The sequence below is a fragment of the Amblyomma americanum genome, chromosome 6, assembly GCF_052857255.1.
Source record: "Amblyomma americanum isolate KBUSLIRL-KWMA chromosome 6, ASM5285725v1, whole genome shotgun sequence".
NCBI classification, from domain to species: Eukaryota; Metazoa; Arthropoda; class Arachnida; order Ixodida; family Ixodidae; genus Amblyomma; species Amblyomma americanum.
Window position 1 is genome coordinate 100,556,882 of NC_135502.1, and position 20,974 is coordinate 100,577,855.

The 20,974-nt window shown below is 45.9% G+C and overlaps 1 pseudogene; it reads right to left on the reverse strand.

Annotated features, from left to right (window-relative positions):
• Positions 1 to 2,262: 2,262 nt before the first annotated feature.
• LOC144095722 (U2 spliceosomal RNA) lies at positions 2,263 to 2,409 on the reverse strand (annotated as a pseudogene).
• Positions 2,410 to 20,974: the final 18,565 nt, after the last annotated feature.

Sequence of the window (20,974 nt, forward strand, 5' to 3'; positions counted from 1 at the left end):
GACGGACGCGATGTCTGCCACGGCGTCATCACCGTCAGCAACTCGGACACTACTGAATCGCTTCGGAAGCAGGTGCAGTGGAGGGCAGGCACCATCGCCGAGGTTAGGAAACTCGGCTCCCCTAACAAAGTTCGGATCATCTTCGCCGAGAGGGAGAAACCGCATTTTGTGCACTACGATAACATGCTCATCCATGTGCAAAACTACTACCGGACGATCCCGGGCAGCGGCCTGTGTGGGGCTGTTGGCCACCGAGTGAATTGATGCTTGTCCCAACACGCAGCCGAACACGTGCGGTCTCTGTGGACATTGAGCCCCGCTTCAGGAGGGGGTCACGAGTGTTTGCCGCGGTGCTCGGTTTGTGGCGGTACACACGCCACTAACTCGAGGGAGTGAGCGGCGAAATTCCGCAAGCACAAGATGGCCGCCTCGAAGGGCGAAAAAAAGAGAATAGCTGCAAAGAAGAAAACCCGCCATCTTGGCCGCCCCGGGGAGTTACCAAGCCGGGCGAGCAACACCGAGAAGCCGGGGACACCCACCGGAGGAGCCGGCATGCGCCCGTCGACGCAGCTGCCACCACACGGCGACACTGGTTTGATGGATACGGCTGAACCCTTTAAATCGGGCGATGGCTCAAGCCACCTAGCCATGACTTATGAAATTTTACTGTTCTCTTGATTTTAGCCACCAATTAGATAACCTTCGCTTGGTTACTTCTACCCGCTTAAAATCTACTTTCCCTTCACTGTACTTAAACCCCAATGCCTTGTATAAATCAGCCCCGCTGCTTTTCAATGTAGGGTTAATCCCTTTATAGAGTGTCAAGTGTTCAGCCGTTTCCTCCTCCTCTCCGCACGCAACCCACAACGTGCTTATCTCGTGGTACCTGTCTGTATATGTCTTAGTCCGCAAAACTCCCATCCTGGCCTCAAAAAACAAAGAGCTTCCCCTGCAATTATCATAGATATTTTCTTTCGCAATTTCCTGCTCAAATGTCCTGTATGTTCTCAATGCCAATTTCGTCAGCATCGCTGTTTTCTACAGAGCTCTCTGCTTCATTAACCTTTTTCTTAACCAATAATTGCTTATTCCCCCCCCCCCCCTACTGCTGTCCAGATATTTGCTTGTCAATTTTCTAGTTCGCTTTCTCCATCTCGTATCAACATTCCTTTATACAGGTACCTGAAAACTTTCCTAGCCCACCGCTTTTCCTCCATCCTTCTCAATCGTTCCTCAAATGCTATCTTACTGCTAGCCTCTCTGCTCTCGAACGACGCCCATCCCATATCACCCTGTACCCCCTGGTTTGGTGTATTGCCATGTGCTCCCAAAGCTAGCCTCCCTACGCCGCGTTGTTTGATTTCTAACCTTGCTTGAACATCTGGTCTCATGCATAGGACCGCATTACCGAAAGTCAAGCTAGGAACCATCACCCCTTTTCAGATCTCTCTTACCACTTCATACCTATTGTAATTCCAGTGTCCTATCTTTCATGACAGCTGCATTCCTGCTAGCTTTATTAATCACATATTTTTCATGCTCTGTTCGATACTCAGCACTCTGAGACCACCCTGAGACCACAGCGTCATCTGTGGCAGCAACTACTCATCACGTTTCGAGATTTCGTGGGGTCTCCAGCATCCTGAGATCACCGCGCCATACGTGCAGCAACTAGAAGCGAGCACATCTAGCATTGAGACTTGTAGCGCCATCTACAATAGCATTGCAGAAACAACCACCTGCTGCGTGCCAATGATGACGTCACGGTCCAATGTGGTGGATAGAGATGGAACTATGTGAGTATGACATCAGGGGACAAAACTGCGGCGTAGTGTAGGTTTCTAGAATCTAAGATGGCGACCATTAACATTTTTTGTGCTATCCCATACTTTCCCCCTCCCCTAAATATATCCTATAACGGGTTTAAAGAGGAGTTTTCAAGCCGAAAAACAAACCAGGGACTTTCGTTCCTCAAGAGAACAAATAAAATCAAATAATGCGACGACAGTGGCTAGGTACAATTTATGAAAACACAGCGCGCGGGAGTCCGCCAGAGTCACTACAACGGGTATGAAAACCGTCCCATTACAGGACCGCTATATGCTAACTACATATATTCGTCTGTCTTTTGTTGCCAGGAAGAAAGAAAAGGAAAGTGCACAGGCCTGCCCACTGGCTCAAGCCGAGCCACAATCCCTACCACGTGCAGATAGTAGGAGAGTTGAAAAATGGGATAGAAAGACAGGATAGTAAAGACGCGCTAAAGACAAGGCCGATCCCGGAGGTAGTGCAATACCGGGCCAACCGGTGGCGGAAGTGAAGCATCCTTCAAACTCTCCGCCACATTTCAAAAAATAAGTCCATCTTGGACCCGTAACAGATACTCTACGGGTCTGGACATACATATATTCGTTCCGTTGTATATACTCCAACTATGGGCACTCGTCCGGGGAGAGTTGTGCACCGAATTTGGTAGGCAAACAAAACCCTGTGGGTTGTGGTATAGAAATAAAACCACAATTAAATAATACGTAAACATTGCATACATGCAATTACTAATTGAAGCGTTACCATAGCGCAACGCAAGCCGAATTCTAGGCCCACCTTGACCCCCCAAACGAAGCAAATTCCGTTTGGGACGTATCTTGAGGCGGTGTAACCCGACAATGGGTAGACGTCCATCGTAATTTCTCTGATTGATGGCGCTAGGCGTCGATCGCTCCGCTAGGCAGCGTGCGTGCACGCGTAGTCGAGCACGGTGGCAATGCACCCCGTTTCAAAGGGTATTGCATTGATGATTATGATGATAGCCCCTGGCTGAATGGCACGTACCCACGGTGGGGGATTGGCCAGGGTACATTGTAGATAAAAACGCACACATCGGTAAGGAGTGGAGTAATTGGATAATTTTGTGAAGAAGACGCAAATTTGGATGAAAAAAGATGAAAAAAAGGAAATGAAAAAGCTGTGAATTTACATCTTAGCATAAGAATCGACCTGATGCAATTATATACCCGTGAATAAAATCGCACACAGGTTTCAAGGCATATTCCTTGGCGCTTGCCCCAAAGGAGAGTAGGATCGGAATAGATAGAGGGGGCCCCAGTCGAGCGAGGGGGATCTCCAAGTATGTTCTACGGAGAGAAGCGAGCCGCTGGCAAAAGAGTAAAAAGTGATCTATTGACTCTATTTCGCCACAAGACTCACAATGGTGGGTCAGCGGTAACCCTGATCGACATAAATAGAGATTTTGTCGCGGTATTCTGCAACGCAAGAGGGTCATGGACACCTTACATTTCCTCGAACTGCACATCCGCACACTCCAAGAAAATTCCAGATGTTGAAAATCCGCTACAGCAAGGAGAGGCTCATGGCTCAAGTAGTGGACACGCTGGAACCGTTGGAAGCGTGCTGCAGTCAAGAAGACAGTATTAGGGACGAATGGGACAACAGGTCCCCCAAGGGCGGACTTAGCTAAAAATTCAACCCTCTCATTAGAAACAATGCCACAGTGCCCAGGGACCCAGTGAAAACGATCTTCTGTAATATGTGGTGGAAGAAAAAATCGAAGGGAACGGCTGATAGGGGTATCCCTCGATTTTTCGAGCGCTGTCAAGACAGAAAGGCTGTCTGAAAGTATAGTAACCTGAGAGATATTGCAGAGAATCCTGATTAAGGCCTACTCAATGGCCAGAAAATCGGAGAAAATTACTGGTATTGCATTGTATCTGGAGACGAACGGCGCGTTCTTGTTCGCTTTCTTCGTCTAGTAAACCAAACAGCTAACGCTCGTTACTTGAACATCTTCCAGACGATGGCGGCCTTTTTTTGAATCAGTCAGTGCTCAGCCAGTTTAGTACCCCGTGGAGTTCACCCAACAAGCCATGCGTGACCAAGGCACTAACACAACCTAACCAATCCTAAGCCACATTACTGTATCTCATTCGCACGGGCTCTGCTGCATTATGGCAGCCAGCTTCGTTTCGACATGATGCATGCAGCGTCGACTGTGCGTTTTTGTCTCTTTGGTGTGTTTCTCGCTCCAGCGCGCTGCTTTTTTCCCATGAAGCCTTCACTGCCCAGCGCTGTCATATGCATCAGTAATTTTCGCCTCTGTAAATGTTATATGGAAAGGCCAACAGCTGTGCTGCCGCGATGGTCCAGGTGTACAAAGCACCAGAAACATTCCGGCTGTGCTCGCAAAAGGCATAGGTTCGAAAGCCAGTTACACATGAAGTCTTTCTTTTGTGCATTTTATTTTCGCCAGTTCATTAGGGGCGTTGAAGGACACAGGGAAAGAAAAGGCTTAGCGGACGCGGCAAGCCAAGCATGTGGATTTTAAACAAACTCCTGCAATAATAAACCGCAGTTGAAAAGCGGGCATATTTGCAGGCGCTTGAGTTGAGAGCACGGCACTACGATAGAACGAATGAAGAACAAAAAAAAAGCAGAGAAAACAGGCGGCGTGTCCCGTCAATCGCATCAGTATGCATAGCCATATTAGCATGAGAATTTAGCAATGAGTGCAAGAAACTCTTATAAATTATTTGAAATTGTCTGAATTAAAACTACACTTTGAATAAATACCAGTGATTCATGCTTTTCAGCAATAGACAAGCAACCTTATGCAACGCTTTACACAAGATCAGTTGTAGCGCATGAGGAAAATTCACATGTTTCAACTGGCAACGCAGAAAAATATGTATAAAGAAAAAGAAAACATAATAGGCAAGTTGTTTAGTTTCTTCTATCTTGTGGGCATGTGTTGCGGTATAATTTGTAACCGAGTATAATCTGGGCAGTTAATCATGCGGGTGTCGCGTAAAATGTGTGTTAAGTTTCTTTCTCGATGTTTTTTATTTTGCAAATACTGTCCTCTGGGGTCTGCTTTATGCGCACCAAAATTTAAAAGAAAGCGCAAAAAAAAACGGTTTTCTTATCAAGGAATGTGAGCGGAAGGAAATTTTCTTTCAGGAGGCATAGAAGGACAGATAACACTGGAGCCAACTCCACTCAACTAAGTAAAGAACGCAGTGTGTTCAGTGGGAGAGTATCATAAAAAGACGGAGCGCAAAAAAAAAAAGACAGCACACAAGGGTGAGAGACGCGATATGCTCTTCCTTGAGCGCTCTCTTTCTCGCGCTCAGCCTGTTTACGAAAGCATGCAGAAACTAGGCCCTCAGCGAATATTAATAGGTTTACAGCGGAAGGATAACGTTAGAACGCAAAACAAGAAGAATAACTGAGAAACGCTAGACGGATAAAAAATAGAATATCGCTTGCACAGGCTATACAAATGACTTAGTATGATGGAAATCATGACGCGGCAAACTAAAAAAGAGACTGCTAACAACACGTACGGTCTTGAGCACTATGACAGGGAACAAACTTTGAGCGATAATTTAGTCATTACTTTGCAATTATGTGTGTGGAGCGCAGCTTGCTCTGTTTTCCAAGTAGTTTTGCTCTCGAAGTATAATACCCAAAAGCCATCCTGAAAATTTGCAGTTTTGTGCAAAATGTTTGTTTTCTCTCATTTTGCTTCTGAATGTACGCAACAGAATATAGTGCCGAAGAGCCATGCTTACGTGGCACATTTACGAGAAAAAAAAAAACAGTCGCATCAAAACTTCCGGTAAACTCCGTGGTGAGGGATAAGCTCTAGCGGCTTTCGTGACCTGGTTCGAAACTGGTTCCACAGAACCCTCTTTCTCCTCGTTTCCGACATCACCGCATTAAGTCTGCATGTTTATGAGGGCAGGTCACCATCCTTTGAAGTACTTCGAGGCCCGAGCCGAAAAAATTTCATTTGAAATGCAGCGTTCTCCCATGCCCGATCCTCGTCGCCTTGAGATGACGACGTGCGGGACTTAGAAAGTCGACAAATCTCATAAAAGAGTTCGCTTAGAGTCGTCTTCAAAGCGCCACTCAAAGACGAAAAGTAAGATTGAGAGCACGCATATTCAACTAAGGCGCGCAAGCCCTGACCGATTCCTCGTGCCACTTATGTGCCATCATTTCTACAGAGGACAACTTGCCGACTGGCGGTATGTAGTTTGCCACTGGGGTCTCAGTGCATTCAGGGCTGTGCCCCTTGATTTATTCAGCATTTCGTGTTTTACGTAGTGATGTACGGATTCCGGAAGGCAGCGCTTTTCAACGTTATTTAGGGAATTTCACAGCCGTTCATCCGAATCTGAAAGCGCCGGGCGTACATCCCGCGGTGCTTCCCGCGTTTACTTTTGTCGGGTTTTCGCTTTCGCGCCCGTAGTCTCTTCTCAAATTCAGAGGCCTGTTATCGCAAAGTGGAATTCGGACGAATAGTTCTACTTTATTAAAACGTTGTTTCCGATAACATTTTTTGAGCCTCAAGCACTTTAAATTGATTTTACTTCTGTGCTTGAATGTCGGGCGTACATATATATAGTCGCCATCGCAGTTGAGCAGCATGAGAGTCGAGCGGCGTGTTTGGCTCTAGTTTGGCCCTTCCAGTGCATAGAGCGTGCAACATTTAGACCTCAATGTTTAAAGCAGATCACTACGGCTGTGTTTACGTCGTGTGCGTGCGGTTTCTCCCGGTAATGCAATATACTTAAAACGCAGGCGGCCATCTAGCTGAATAAATGAAAGTCCCTTCACATTTGGCTGTGCGTTTAGGTTGTGTTGCACTTTTGGTAGCTTAAAAATAGGCTACGACGCAGATAACTTAGTGTAAAGTGTGAAAAAGTGAGCTGCAGCGTTCTAATGGCGTTCCGTTCAGAAAGACGAAGGCGAAAGCAAAACAAATAAACAAAGTAAAATAAAACCTATATGGTTATCGCTGCTTATAAATACAGAGTCTGAAGAGCTCAAAGCAATGATTACCTAGAAATGATTGTCTAGGAATGATTTTCTGCGGAATTAAATCAATTACGATCGGTCTCTTCAATGAAAATCTAAGAAGCGTGGAAAAAAAAGATGAAATACAATAAACAGGTCAACTGTTCACAAAATTCAACTGTACCGCTTACAGTCTAATCAGGGCCGCGGTAGGGTAAAGGCCACTCCCCCTAATTTAGAACTCGCAAATGTTACAAAAAATAAAAAGCGGCAAAGATGAAGTACTGTTAAAGATCTCCAGGTGGTCGAAATTATTCCGGAGGCCTCCACTACAGCACCTCTTTCTTCCTTTCTTCTTTCACTCCCTCCTTTATCCCTTTCCTTACGGCGCGGTTCAGGTGTCCACTTAGATATGCGAGACGATTTCCTTTCTTCAAAGCACTTTTCGTTTCTTTTCCAAAGTTAAAGCTTTTGTTATATATGCGTAATTGATTTTCATATGTGTATAATTCTCGTGGGACACGCTCTACAGAGTGCTATGAAGAATGCCATAGCGTAACGTCGTACCAGTATGAAGGTACAATTCATTATAGCAGGGCCTACGGGAGCGATCCGACTGGAATAGCAGGCGAAGAGGGAGTCGCCTCACATCGACGGCGATGGATTTCGCTGACGAAGCTTTGTTCAGACCGTGAGCCAAGCCGTTATTACACGGCAGTGTAATATACGATCGCAATTCACACGTCTTCGTCTTAATTATTTTTTAGTTGCGTAAATATGCCCGTTGGCATATGAGGGTTATAAGTAAATATGTGCAGGCCAGTGTCGGCTATGAAGCCAACAAGGCCGGGTATTGGGACCAATGGGTCCAGATTCGAGTGTCCGGTGGTCGGCTGGAGTGGTAACTTTGAATGCCGAGGTGTCGCATGCGTGCCTACCGAAGTCCGGGGCAAGTTAGCATAGAGTCAGGTAACGTTGCCTCTTTAGCAGAAGCGGGGCAGAAGGTGCAGCTCCAAAACGGGGTCTGTGTTGTCCAAGAGACCCTGACCGCAGGCGTCAGCGCAGCATCCACCCGGATTCTCCTCAACGCCACCTCCTCACAGCGTCTTAATCCATATTCGGTATCTCTTGCACTGACTTAAAGGGGCTCTGAAAGGGGTTTTACTGAAGTTGCACAACGCCTGAAAGGTTAAAGACCGGCGCTTCACGGGTATTGCCCAGCAAGAATTTTTTAAATGCGCTTTAAAGAAGCTGAGTTATCTGTAGTCAAAATTTGTATTTCACCGTCTTCGCCCCTTTCCGTCTCCTCTCGTCACTGTTTGCACGCTGGAAAGTCGGCGCTCCTCCGCCGGCACCACCTCCGTGGGCGAAGCTTCCTGACCAGCCGGAACTACGCGCCTCATGGGTCGCGGCCATGGTAGCTGCCTGACGTCCGAAATAACCTAACCAATGGCCACCTCTCGCCTTGTCTACGCAGGGGCGGGGGGCGGAGGAGGGTGCGCGCATGAAAATGTCGCCAGGAAGGGCTCGCAACTTTCTCGCCTGTCTGCGGGTTCTCTGCTGCGGGAAGAATTGTATTGTCTGGCTCAGCTGTTCATGCATGGCAGCACAATGCAGTGATTGAATGTGTTGATGTGCTCTCCTCAGAAGGTGTTCCGGAGCCCCTTTAACATTCAGAAATAAGGTCATCTATCATCGCTGCTTATTGCAAGCAGTTTGCGCTGCTGATTCTATCAATGAGAATTTCATTGCGTTATCTACTGCGTGCGTGGTCGCCCGGCATACAGATTTTTTTTTTTTGAAGGGCACGTCGCCGCACCAGCGGGGGACGCATAATCTGGGGTCCACCACAATCGCTAAAATTGAGCAGGAAACTCCCGCTTAGGTGTAAGGGTGGCACATCGTCAGAATCAGAAAAAAATGATGATCGATTGGCGTAGTTAGGTTAAATGCGAATTAGGTTCGCTAGCAGTCCAGTTTTCACTTAGGTTCATGTGTGTTCAGATTCACTGTTCTCGGATGGCAGTTGTTCGAATAGCGATAATGTGTTAGTGTCCACATATAAGAAATTGGTTATTCTCGATATTCATAGATCTCTGGGAGCCTTCCTGCTATCAGGGGGTGGAAAGCGCGTGCCACTTCCGTCTCGACTAATTGAGAAACGTCCGCTGAAGCCGTAACTCCGTACACCATCCGTTGTGAACGTCACTGAACGAGGAATTGGCGCTAGCGTCTGTATAAAGGACAAGATCTAACCGCAAGAAAGCTCTGAAAGGGGAAGCGGTCTCTCGCTCTCTCTCGCACTCTCTATCTGTTTTGAATTTCTGACCAGCGCGGCCGTTGGAACCGCCACGCATCCTTTCCGTGTGTTTCGCGAACTCCGTCGTTCTCGTGTTATCTCGAGCGCTGCCGCGTCCTTTGCGCCGCCGGTCAGAGACCCTTTGGCGTCGTGTTCCTTCATGCGTTAGTGATGTCGGTGCCAGGGCAACTGTGAAGAGTGCAGCGAGACCCGCATGAATACGACGGGAACCGCAACCTGCGCTCGCTTTCTCGAGAGCCACCGCTCATTTCGGCGCCGTGGATGATGAACAATGATTTAGTCACCGCTGTTGATAAATAATGCATCGGGTTTGCTTTGGAAAAGTCGGCGCATCGTGGGAACCGATTGTGCAACTATACGTTAAGTGAATTTTATTGGTGTGGCATATATCAGCACGGAGAGTGAAGGCCATTGCGTGAGAATCGTTTGCTTTCACGCCTTTACGTAAATACTAAACAATTTTCTATGATTGTAAGGGACATCATGCATGCATTCATTGCGTGCACTCATTGTGCACAGACTGATCCTTCTGCACTGCGTGAAAAGTATGCAGGAATGATCGCATGTGTATTGCGTGAATGATGCACGAAATGATGGACTGGAAATGTCAGTTGCGCCGTTTGAGATAAACTTAACACCTCTGGTGCGTCCTCATTTTATCTTTATTGTAAGGATGGCTGTAACGTAGAAATGCAGGTACTTCGAGAAATATCTCTTTCTGACTGAAGGTAATGAAGGATATATATGTGTCAATAAAGGCATGAAAAATGTTCTGTCTTCTCCATACATTGAAAGAGCGCTGCGGTTACCATCGTTGACTAGCAGCGCAACCAATTTGAACATGCCACAACAGTAAAGAAATGGCGTCCGAAAACCCAACTAAAGCGCGTCGCGCGACCGCACACTAATCGGACGACGATATATCCACCCACCTCCTCTAGCGGGCCCGATTTTGGACAATTCCGCGCGCGAAGCAGATACCATGCGAACACCCCCTGCGCCCGCGTGTTTGCGTCGTCCGTTGTCATCAAGATAACTTGTACACCAAACGCTATGAACGTAAATGAAGGCGGAATTGGCGCTACTGTCTGTAATTCGTGGCCACTGGGAGGTATACGAAGTTTCACTCCCCTTCTGCTACTCTTGGCGCAGTCGTGCAGCGGTCAAGTTATGTTGCGCCACTACTCTTCTATGGCAGGTGCTGCATTATTGGGAGTTCGGTTGCTTGGGTTGGGTTGGGACCCAAGTTGCTCCTCCCGAGAAGCCTCTCAAGATTGATTGGGGTGCCACCTCTCACGGTGGGGAGGCTGCTCACCTGCCCACCTAAAGGTGGGTAGGTCAGCAGCCTTCCGCAAAACTGGCTTCAGACGAACAGGCAGATAAATGAGGAGAGAAACACACAACAGCTCAAAGCGGTTAATGGCCACTATAGGTGCTGGTGCACTAAAACGAAATGCGGTCCTTTCACCAGTGTATATAGACGGTGGTTAAATGCCAGCGCTCCTCACGTGGCTTTAACCTCTTAGACCGGTGCTCTTGAATGATCTCAGAGCAGGAAAATGGAGAACTTTGTATTCGTTCACCTCTGTCCGTGGAAATATCGAGTATAAGGTAGTAGCCAGGCGTCGGTCACAGTCATCATCATTAACTCCCTTCATTACAATGAAAAATAATGTATCCTCTCACTCATCTATATTAAATCTGCACACGTGGTAGTCGCGCCCATAATATCACTCAACATTTCTCAATCTCCTCAGCGAAGGAGTATGTATACCGCGCTGGAATCTACTCTGCTACCCTGACAGACCATCCGCTATCTCTACTTTGAGATGAAAAGACGCCCAAACTTTTGCAAGGCACTCGACGGTGACCTACGGCTAATTCCCGCCTTCAGACTTTTACCTTGCCTTCGCAGATTTAGCGGCGGCGCCACACTTTTAACGGTTAGCGCTGAGAAGCCAGCGTAGCAGCAAAATCAGGAATCTGTTGTCGACATCAGCGTTGGCTTCGGTAAACGTGAGCGAAAAATCTCCACAGAAGCAACCTAGGAGGCAGGTGGGCCACCTACTTCACGTGATCTTCTGGCGTCATCCCAACCTGCCCACCCGATAGTCAGCAAACTGTCGACCGTGGCGGGTGGCAGTTAAATGAATGACTGGTTGCACGGGAAGGGCGACATGGCTTGCACAAGCCCCACCGGTAGCAGCATTTCCATTCGCAGGGCAGTGGCGCATCGCTTAACTGCGCTGCACCACTGCGCCATGAGTTGCATGAGGAATCCCAGTGATGTTAAGCAGGTAATTAACTATTCCTTATATTAGGCATTAATCTATCAGCGCTATTTCGTCATGCCCTCATGCGGAGCTTATGTGCCCCTCTAATTTTTGTTGTGGTGTGCCATGGGCAAGCAACGGACGGCTCTGAATTCCGCGAGGAGCATAAACATGAGTGTCATCGGGCTCCTGAAAGTATGCCACGGAAACAACTGAGTTCGTTGCATTTTGTTACGTATTGGTAAAGCGATAGATACCTCGTGTGCTGTGAACAGAGCATCGCCCTTGGTAACAAAAATAATAGTGAATTTTTTTTATGGCGCAGAGGCATCTGCGGACAAAGAGCGCCATGACACAAGGTTTTTCTTCTAGTCAAGGTGGGGTCAAAGACCCATTTCCCAAGCATTTCACCCTTCATAAGCCGACCACCAGGCCAGGGAAAAGCTTGTACTCATTGTATCACCGGCGCATACCCGGCGGCACTGGGGATCGAATCCCGCACCTCCCGCATGCGAGGCGGATGCTCAACCACTGGGCCAACGCTGTGGTCTACGCCTTGTTAACAGACTGCACTAAGCGGCACCCCAGCGAAATCACCCATCCATATTTCACGAAGTGTGAGATTGACGACTGCGCGCAAATTGACGTCTCTGTTGTTGTCATGTCCCTTACCAGAGAGAATATGACTTTTTTCTAGTCAAATGATTGAAGGATTCACATTACTGGATCTCGTGTAACGGGAACCAGTGGTGAAGTGATAAAAAAATGTCAATAAATCACAGTGCGACAGCCTTGGCGACCGAAAGTTTACTGAAAAGAATATATATTTTGGTCGTACGGTTTCCACGCGCTTTCAGTGTATTCAGGCCTCATAAAAAAGGCGTCGCTTTGCGAACTTAGCCATCAGTAACACACACACACACACACACACACACACGCGCACGCACGCACAGACACACACACACACACACACACGCACGCACGCACACACACACACACACACGCACACGCACACGCACACGCACGCACACACACACACACACACACACGCACACGCACACACTTGAGCCGCCGCGGTGGCAGAGCGCGGGTTCGATCCCGGCCGCGGCGGTCGAATTTCGGTGGAGGCGAGACTAGAGGCTCGTGTACTGTGCGATGTCAGTGCACGTTAAGAAACTCCAGGTGGTCGAAATTTCCGGAGCCCTTCACTGCGGCGTCTCTCACAGCCTGAGTCGCTTTGGGACGTTAAACCCCCCTAAACCATAAACACACTCGCACACACACACACATACGAACACACGCACGCACGCACACATTAATCTCGTAACAGTTTTCCCCTTTCAAGGACCTTGCATGCGTATATCGGGCTTAGATTTCCTAGTTACGGTTAAACGTGCCTATTGTTTGATGTAATCTTTATGATTCCGGATTCCACTCGTAGTGCTGTTAATAGTTCGGTTGCGACGAATTTTGCCTGTAATCTGATCAAGCTGATCTGATAAAGTTGCGAAGGTGTCGTCAATATTTCAACTGCTTGATATATTTTTTAAAAGTGTGCTGTAAATACGAGTCTCTCCGTCTCTTCGAGTATTCCCTGCGTTCTCCGAAGAAAGTCATTATTGCGCAGACAGTCTGCTATGTGGCTAGTTTTTACTAATTCAGTTTCTTCGGTTCATGCGTCCACTTTGGTGATTTGCGCGCAAGTTGCCCACATGTTTTCTCTTGTGTTGTAAGCGATCATCGTTCTGTAGCCTGATTTCATTTGGAGCTTTATTTTATTTGTCTTTCATCTAATACTAACATCTATTAGTTAGAACATAAAATGAGGGCGGTTTTTTCTAACAATAAATAAACTGTTTCACTTCTTTTGGACACTTTACTACTTCAGACATATGAAGTTTGTTAGCGAAACGAAATATCATTTAAAATTATGCCCATTTAAACTCACTATGAAACTAAAAGTTAAGCTTCCTCTTGCAGTTAAAAAACGTCCGCGACTAAAGTAATAAAGAGGTCAAGATGCCCCCATATTGTCGGCACGACCTCCCAATGAAATTTTATTAACTTTATTGGCAAACTGTACCCGCATATGTAGCGGCTCAAGTGACGCGAATGTTTTAAGAAGTATATATTTTGGCGTAGTGGACACAGCACTAGAAAAGAAACTGAAGGACTGCCCTTCAAACACCTTCAGGTACGTGGATGACTATCTGGTGGCACTGCCGACTGAAGCCGGCCTGGGAGATGTAAATAACGTCATGGCAGTGTTTTCGAGCATTTTACCTGGACTGAGGTTCACCCATGAGATTCCTTATGAAGAGAGACTGCAGTTTATGGATCTGAACTGCAAGTTTCAACGTAGCTATCTCTGTCGGCACCCAGCACCAAGGACTCAAAAACAAGTTAATGATTTCGACTCCAGCCATTCTAGGCTTTTAAAGAATGGGATCGCTATGGCTTGCCTTGCAGCGGCAATTAAGAAGGCCTGCCCACTCGAGGTGAGCTCAAGCTTCGATGCAGAGTAGTCTATATGCGGAGCGGCTTCATTTCCGGAAAACGTCCGATCTCTACTTGCAGCAGGCTACCTAAGAGGATGAAGGTAAAAAAGAGGAGAGTGCTTGAAAATGCCATATGCAAAAAGAAGAACAAAGTGGCAGTGGTTTCATATGTCCACTGGCTGTCGCACCGACGCAAGAAGATAGCGGAGAATTACGTTGGCAAGGTTTTGTTTTCTGCTCCAAACGAACTGAACAAGATTCTAGCTTCTTGGAAACGCAGAAAAGATAATGACAGCGCCACGGAAGGATGTGGTGTGTGTCGCGGCGCTCAATACGTGCAGTGCAAACTCGGGCTGCTATACGCGATTCCGTTTTTTTTTGTGGCCATCTCTATGTGGGCCAAACAGGCAGATGCCTTAACGAGCGCCTGCGAGAACATGAAAAATCGTTGCGAAGATCCGGTTCGTTAAAACTGGTCGCACATTGTAAAACCTTCCGTCGAACTCATTATTTCGAAAACACTTTTGGGTTCTGTTGCCACAAGGACCTTCTACGGGAATTATTAGAGGCGTTCGTATCTTCCAAAAAGGAGACTCGTGTGCGAACAGCACTTCCGTGGCCTTCACATAGCTCGGAATAGGAATTTTGAAACGAGATGATGGCCTGTAGTCGATTAAGAAGAATCAGCAAAGGAGTTACCGTTCTAATGTTTTGTTCTTTGAAGATGACATTAGCTTGTCCCGCGGCATCAGATATTTAACTGTTTTTATTTTCGATTAAGCAGTCAGTTTTGAGCACAGCACTTATACGCCTTTCCTTACGCTGGTAATTCGTTTTAGTTGCGCTGTTTCGTTGTTTCAATGAATACTTCTATGGAGTGGAGTTTGGCGTCTCGAATATTTATGTTCGAAAATTGCTTCTCCTCATGTACCAGACAAACTTAATGTTTCTCTAAACTTATCACTTAATCGCTAATTTCTGTTCAGGTGACAGCAAAAATTATTAAGAATGTTTAGCAGTTGTTGGATAGATACTTGAAGCAATAGCGCTAAAAATGCAATTAATGATTACCATTTACGATAATCAGTGCATAAGTATACAGCTTATTCTTTCGGGAATTATTATGTACCGTTCTCACACAGTTGCACAATTAGTTCAAAGTGTATTCGTGAGTTTGCGCACTTCTTTTTAATTTTGTTTTGTTTCAAGCACCGCTCAAAATACAGCTACAGACCACTATCCTTGACAGCTACTATATCAAATTTCGTTACGGTAACCAGTCGCTAGGCGTAAAAAAAAAATCAGCTCGAAGCATAAGGCAACAGAACGTCATTAAAAAACAGTGCACAAGTTTTAGCCTCTGTGCAAATAAACAAAAAACAAACACTCTCTTTGTTGTAAGTCGAGGCAGAAGCACGCCCTTAGAAGAGTCAACGTAGGATACTGGGACCAACAGATCGCATCATCTGTCGGCAAGGTAGCAACTGCTATTTCGCAATTCTCCGACGTCAACCTACTTTGGGTCAAATAAACGTGGCTCTGAATCGTACAGCGCATTCCTCTGGTGACGTTAAATGGCGCGAATGATTTCGTCCTCTGCGGCTGACGGGTTGCGAAATTCTGTTTGACGGCGAATTTCTAGCTCAGGCGGACACGTCTACGTCGAAGAACTGCAGACGGGCTCTTGTTTTCATTGCTTTTGGAACCGAGTCTCTATCGTAGTGTCTAGCAAGAAGACAACATTCTTTTCACCTTTTTATGGAACGAGTGCAGTTGATTTTCTTGATGGGATATCTTAGTACTGCACCGTCCGGTTTACGTTATTCAGCAGGAGCAATAGGCATACCAGAACAGTGCGGCTGTCGGATTGAAGCGGTTCTACTCAAAGATTCTTTTTCTGGAAGCCTCTCACATCTTTCTGGTTCTTAGCAATACGTAAATGTGACGACGTAAAATTAATCATTATCCTTTCGTCAGCAGTATAATTGGTTTATGCAAAGAGAACGAAAACGGTAAAAACATTGTTCATTTCGCTATATTCTAGATGTAGCGAAGATAACGCCATGAAAAAAAAATTGCAGTTGTACGGAAGTTCCCAACAGTAATGGACCAAAGTGTGCGGGTCGCTGGCTCTCAGAGGAAAAACTTAATATAGCGCGGTCAGGTAAACCAGTTTAATGAAAGGAGGGAAAGATCAGGAGACATCCGTGCATCATCATGCAGTAAGAAGATATACCTGACCAATGGCTAGTCAGGACACGTAGAAATGTATTTTTACTCAAATCCGCAACCTGCAATCTCTATGCATAACTGCGCACCTGAGACTTTCTCGTGCGGATGATTCTCTGCTCTACGCTGCATATTTCATTTCTCGCGACACATCTAGTGCCAGATCGCCCGAAGTGGAGTGACATTTTGCAGGATTGCGACAGGATCAAATCTGTCGAGCCGACTTCCACGCAGTGCAGTCTTCATGCGCACGGAACTAGGTCATCCACACTAGTGTTGTGTCATTATCGATCTGCTCTCTCATCGCGCATTATTTGCACAGTCGTTTTAACAGAAGCTTTCGATTCTTTGATCGGGCAGTCGATACACTACCGATGGGTCGCACCAACCTTTGTTAAAGCTATCAGTGTTATAACACCATATTCTTCTTTTGTTCTGTACTTCTGTATTTTTGTCTAGCGGAAAAAAGTGCGTTAAAAAAATTTTCTTGTCATAGCACATCGAATCATCGACATTCGGACATTTTTTGGTTTTCACTGGCTTCCCGGAATGAAAATTGATGCTTTTATTTTGTCTTTTTCGTTGCTTTCATTTATTCAATCCTCTTTGATGGTTTTGCATTGTGCATGGTTTCAATAAATTAACGAAAATATGGCGATGATCCAGTTCGCCTACTGGCCGAGATAGCAAATTTTTCCTTAATGGAATTGTGTTTGACCTTGTCTTAAGAAATATTAAAGCCAAGTACTCAATGACATGGACAACAGACCGGGAATTACAAATTCACAAAAAAAGCCCTTTTGTCACTGATGGCCAGGTTCAATAACTCAATCAATGAATCAACCAATCAATCTGTTTTATTTTTCTATAAAAGAACCTGGGTGGTCTCCTGGGCTATAAGCTGCTCAAGCAGCTTCACTAAGGCCCATGAGAGCACTACAAGACAGTAGCAGTCGAACAGAAGGCACAGCTATAGCACCAAAAGATATAGCACCAATAATAATCAACATTTCAGAAACAGAAATGTTTTCAGAAACATTTGAAAACGCGAAATAAAAATTGGGCAGTAGAAAAGAAAATAACTGGATGAAAAATCTAGTACGTCCTAAAACATTAAACACACGCGACAACATAACGCTTATTTCAGCTCCAAAAACCAAAAAACCTAATTAACATTATTACCTTATTACTGGTGAGAAGCTGCAAGCAATAGTATCAGCAAACACACCGGCTTGTTGTGGTCTATGATCGCAGATGAATAGAACTACAAAAGTAAATCATTTGGGTACGGGCAAGACTTCTCGAAACTCTCTGACATAGTAATTTTTCATTTTTATGTCGAAGGAGATCTACATACATACGTTACCATTATTATGACATTCATCAGTAATTATGACGTTCATATCGTTAACGCCTCGGAACGGCAGGCGTTGCTGGAAGTCGATGCTGATAAACGCGAGGACTGCTTTTGTGCTTGAGCTGGCTGCTTGAAAGCTGTGGTCAACCGTTGCTTCGAAGTGTTACTAAATATCATTTGCAGCCGCCCTTCTACCACATGGAACCTGCTTTAAAGGTTCCCACTACAATTCGCCCCCCTCCCCGCCCGTTGGAGCTCTCGGCTTCTCAGGCAGAACAATTGAGTTCAAACCCGGCCGCGGCGGCCGTGAGGTGAAGGTGAAACGAAGAATTGGCAGTGGCTTAACTTGGCTAGCCCTGGAATTCAGCGAAAAGCAAGGACGCTTGCTAAGCGTCTGAGGCTCGTTCATTCGTTCATGGCAGGTCCAATACACGCTCGCGACAGCCATTCTATATATAACCACACGACCACGTGGCTATGACGTGGTGTCACACGGTCTTACAACACCTCCATTGGATTTTCTTAAGGTCAGTGGTCGAAGGACAACCCAAAGGGCATCCAGTGTCAAAGGTCAAAGGTTAGAGGTCAACTCAAAGTTAGATGTCAAAGCTACACTAAATGTCATGGGCCAAGGTCTGGGGTCAAGGGTTCGACACCCTAACTGTGCCACATATGTTCATACACGGTTAACGTGGTTGGGCTGAAGTTCGTTCTCCGGCCTCGCGACGACTGCTTTACCTAGCGTAGTGAAGCTTTTCGCTTCAAAAGGTTCCCGTGTGCTGTGCGATGTCAGTGTACGTTAAACATTCCCACGTGGTCTAAGTTATTCCGGAGCCCTCCAGTGCGGCACCAATTTATTTACTGACTCTTACCTTCACCTTCCTTCCTTTCCACACGGCGCGGTTGAGGCGTCTACCGAAAGTGAGGCGGTTACTGCGCGCCTTTCATTTCCTTAAAAACAATTTCACTTTCGGACCAATTATAGCACCATAACACACACAGCCCAGTGAGCGCAGGAAGACGCTATGATGAGTGCACCAACCGTATTCTCAATGTCACCTGCAAGAGCATGCCTCGAGGCCCGACCGATTGCCCCCTGCCGAACACCTACGTATCACGCGTGTGCATCATATGGTCTCGCAGAACCCAACAAAACAAAGAAAACCACGTGTCGAAAGCACGCTTCTCATAATAAATTAATTAGTCAGGCATTTGTCACGACCTAAGCGGCTCTCGGCATCTCAAGTTGCTTCCGGCCGCTCGGAATTTTTTATTAGTTGCGATGTTTCTTTCCTTGAGCCGCTGATGAAATATTTTGCATTTAACTGAATCTTCCAGCCTCTGTTTAATCACTCGAATAATTTTCCTCGCTGTGAAAGCTCAGAAAATTTAACACAATGATACTGGGATAATGAAAAATGCGGAAGTGTTTTCTACGTTGCTACTGCTATCCACATGCCATGTGTAGCGGTAGTAAAATATATTTTAAATACTCTAGAATGTTATTTTTTAGAGGGGAGCTCATTTTTGTTCCTTTTTTTTTTACCTGACTGTTGTGTCATACACTGTCCAGCTACTTATCGTGCGGATAGGTAGCTCACCACTTGCAGTATCGCTATATATTTTCTACCGAGTTCACACAGTTGGGGGCTTATTCCCGGAAAAGTTTAGTCGTGGACACATGCACAACTTCCTTGTATAATATATAAATTCTTACACACCATTCAAGAAGTCGAGATTATCATGAGGTGCCTTTTTATGCAATTTACGAGTGGTATGCTGCGGAGGGCAGTCCGATGGCTGCGGCAAGTATAGCGGGTACTCGGCTAGGTTTAGCGCTTATGAAGAGTACCATCATTTTTTTTATTAAACCTACAAGTAGCTGAGCGTCCGTAGACGTCAGGGCACAGTTCTTCAAAGATTTTCAATATTAAGGAGAACAAGAAATTACGTCCTATAGAATTGTAAATTTCACTTTTGAGAAAGAGAATTTTTTTTCTTAGCGCAATTACAACGTCTCAGCACCGGGTGTATGCAGTACTCAGAGACATAAGATTCATTTTCGACCGTGTTGCTACAAGGAACAGTAATGCGAAACGTTGTAATGTTTCGCTTTGTGCTTCTAAACGATGCATCGGTTCGACGTAGGCTACAACTATGTCAAGCTTTGTCAGAGCAGTCCTCTGTCCGCTGCTAAAGGCCGGAAACTAGCCCCTTGATATTTCCAAGCCAATGCGTGCAGTAGTGAGCTTAGCATCTTCCCTACTGCTTTTTCTAGGCACTGATAGTAAGAACACATTGATGTCATGCTTTCTTATTTCTTTTCCCTCTTTGTTAATCATATACCCTCTTTCCATTCGTTAGTGTAGGCAAGTCAACCAGAACTGTCGTGAAGTTCAGTTCTAATCTCCCGGCCTTTGCTCTATCTCCCTCTCTCTCTGATCATGAATAAGTTCAAGTTGCATTCAAAGCTGGATATATCACAAACATATTTAGTGAAACAGCTCGAACAACGTCGGGCAAGAACAAGAAAGACGCAGGATGAGCACTGACTCTTAACTGAGGTTTTATTAGCAACGCCAGGTGCTTATAAAGGAGAAAACACACACGAAGTGCATCACATATTACACTAAAATCGATAAAACATGCGACAAGCACGCGACGCTTAAAGGCCACCAAGAAAAGTTGTCTTTGTCATTTAGTGACTGACGGTTTTTTGACACACTTTGGCTCTTGACTGATATGGAATGCTTCCATTACTTCTCGCGTGGTCTGACCACAGTGCGTGTAAAGCACTTTTGGGCTATGCCATATGGCTGTGCATTTTTTCTTCTTCTTTTTTATTACTTCACACTTTTTACAATGGCTTATCAAGTACGAAAGCTCCTTGTTATTGTCTAGATTATTTCTGTACTCCTGCAACCTTTTACTTAAGCAACGTCCCGTCTGCCCGATGTACCGGGCTCCGCAGGTGAGTGGAATTTGGTACGCAACCCCTTTACCACAAGCGACGAACTTGTATATGTGCGCAGTGTCACAACGTTTCCTTTTTTCCTTTTTTTCTCTTTGAATCGCCGGACATAGCTGCTTTAGTTTGATGGGAGCTGATATAGCTATATTTACTTCATATCCACTTGCCACATGTTTCAGCCCATGGGTGATGAGATGTAGGTAAGGAAGCACAGCAACTTGACCGCAACGGTGGCCTAGTGGTTTGAGCATCCGCCTCGCATGCGGGAGGTGCGGTGTTCGATCCTCAGTGCCGCCGGGTACCCACCGGTGATACTATGGGTACAAGCTTTCCCCTGGCCTGGTGCTCGACTTCGTTAGATTGAAATGCTTGTGAAATGGGTATTTGGCCTCACCTTGTGTAATGAAAAACTGCCTTGTGCCATGGCACTGTTTGGCCACAGATGCCCTTGTGCCATAAAAATTCATCTTCATCATAAAGAACAGCAACTTTTTTCGCTTTTTATTT